The sequence below is a fragment of the Syngnathus leptorhynchus genome, unplaced genomic scaffold, assembly GCF_054491065.1.
Source record: "Syngnathus leptorhynchus isolate UIUO unplaced genomic scaffold, UIUO_Slep HiC_scaffold_83, whole genome shotgun sequence".
NCBI lineage: Eukaryota > Metazoa > Chordata > Actinopteri > Syngnathiformes > Syngnathidae > Syngnathus > Syngnathus leptorhynchus.
Genome location: NW_028232050.1, coordinates 65,001 through 67,500, shown reverse-complemented (window position 1 = coordinate 67,500; position 2,500 = coordinate 65,001). Strand labels below are relative to the sequence as shown.

At 58.6% G+C, this 2,500-nt stretch overlaps 1 pseudogene; it reads right to left on the bottom strand.

The window, feature by feature from the left end:
* The window catches only part of LOC147038151 (28S ribosomal RNA), a 9,673-nt pseudogene that overhangs the window by 2,904 nt on the left and 4,269 nt on the right, over positions 1–2,500 (bottom strand).

Genomic DNA, 2,500 nt, shown 5'->3' with positions numbered 1-2,500 from the left:
CACGGCACTATATCAGCCCCAAGATAGCGCACAGATTCACCAGGGCCGACCATGTGTATCTGCTGACCACATATCGACCAGGCTTCACCACTACCATCCTCGGGGCCCATCCAGATACCGTGGCACTTACGAGGCTGGACAACCAGCCCCGTAAGCTGGCAAAAGTCCTCCAGGATCCCCAGGTTGTTCCTCATTCCCTCCTCCGAGCAGCTCAGCAAGACAAGATCATCAGCAAAGGCCAGTGCGGCGATTCGGCGGTCGCCCCAAACGAAGTGGCTTCCATTGCGTTCAAGTTTATGGATGAGAGGGTCCATAGCAAGATTGAAGAGCAGTGGGGACATCGGGTCTCCCTGCTTCACCCCAACCTTCATTTGTATAGGATCGGTGAAGGCGCCACCGCATCCCACCCTGGTCGAGCAGTCCACATAAGAGTGACGAATCAACTCAATCACACGCCTGTCCACGCCAAGTCGACCCAGGACACACAGGATATGTCCATGGGCAACCGAGTCGAAAGCCTTCGCAAAGTCAATGAACACAATTGCCAGCGGCCCGCCACCAGACCTCGAGTGCCCCATGATCCGGTCAAGAATCATAAGGTTCTCTGCGCAACCACTCGCGCCAGCGACGAACCCACGCTGCCGGGGGCTAATGGGACAGGCCCGAGCAAGCCTCATCGTCATTATCCGCCCAAACAACCTCAGCACGACTGACCCTATCGTCACGGGCCTCCACCCCGACAACGTACCCAACTCTTCCGGGTCAGCCGATTTGGGTAGCAACCGTGTCTTGCACTCCTTGAAAACCCGGGGAACGACTCCACGTACCATCCATGTTGTGAACAGCCTCGCCAGTTGCTTCCCGGCCGGGTCCCAGTTCAACACAGCCTGTCTTCGAATCCCATCTGGGCCCGGCGCAGAGCTAGATGTCATCCTAGCCAAGTTAGATGTCACTTCAGTCGCCGAGATCGGGTGATAGAATGGTTCATTGTCAGCGGTAAGCTCCACCTCAAAGCCCTCAAGACCGAGAAACGCCCTCACCGTTTCCCATCTCTCACGGAACCCCTCAAACACCAACTCAGGTGGCAAGTCACACCTCAGGGGCGTCAGACCGTCCAAGACACGCCGCGCCATACCCCTCCGTGCCACACTATACCCCCGTTGCTGGTGATAGAAGGACCGTTTCCTCTGGAGAAGCCGCCTTCTCCACCCTTTCAAGTCTCTGCTTCTTGGTGCACGCCTCACTGACGTTGTAGGCCACACTATCTTACCCCCCAGCGCCTCCATGACCTCCAGAGCAGAAGATTCGACCAGGTCAGGCTCCCGGCCTGCTCTCTCAACTAGGGCAGCAGTGTTCCGAAGCTCCTCATCCCCCGACCGCAAAATCCCCATCACCCTCTCCTCCACCATGTCGGGGAGCCCCGGGGGTAAGGACCATTCCTGGGGCGACGCCCTGACCACCAGCCTGCGTCGTCGCGCATCAGAAACACTGCCTGCCGCACCGCTACACAGGGTTCTCCACTTCCACCTCACTTGTTCATTGGTCTTCCCCGTTCCCAACAACTGGGCGACCACCACAAAACGTCGAGGATCATCTCCATGTTCCTCCATCAAAAGTCTCAAGCGGGCGATCTCCTCCGAGCTCCACAGCTGTCCTCTCACCTTGACCACCTTGTCCTGGCTCCGACCCCGTTTCACCCTGAACCACTCATCCGCATGAACATGCCGCATGTGCTGAGAGACTCCAACAGTTGTCCTAAAACAACATCCACAGAGCTCACACTCGAACCCAGGGACGCCCTCCGACCCGCGCACCCCACCACACTTGGCAGCGTGACACCGAATCGAATGGCTGTTATCACCGACCTTCCCGCACACGCGACACGCGTACTCGACAGCAACACCCGCATGCCGGATAGCAAAATGCATCCCCAGCCTACGAATGCCACCGACTTGCACACCACACAGTTGGCAGTCCCAGGACTCCCGAGGCAGATGCACCAAGACACGGCTGGGGGGGACTGCCACCTTCCCCCCCGAGGTCGACGGCCCCTCAACCGTCATCTCGCCCGCTTTAGCTTTTCTATCACCCTGAACAAGTTGTGGCTCCAGCACGACCCCCATCTCATCAACTCTCATAACTGAATCGATAGAGGCCTTTAATTCGGACGCCACTGAGGAGTTGTCAAGAGCTTCGCCAGCCTGGATCCACCCGCTCCTACGGCCAGACTGACTGTGACTCTGACTCTGTGTAATTGCTAGCACGGACTTCCGATCCAAGGAGTTTTCGCAACCGTGGCCCGTAGAAGTGACTACGGGCCGTTTGGGGTCCCAGTCCAATGCCTCTGGTGGTTGGTCCCCGTGGCCACCAGAGAGGTTGATTCGCAGACCATCGGCGTGCCCACCCTCAAACACGCCGCGGGGAGGTAGCCCAAGCGGCAGCGGCCCCTCTCCAAACCGCCCCTCAGCCGATTTTGATCCCCCAGCACGGCCATCCTGGG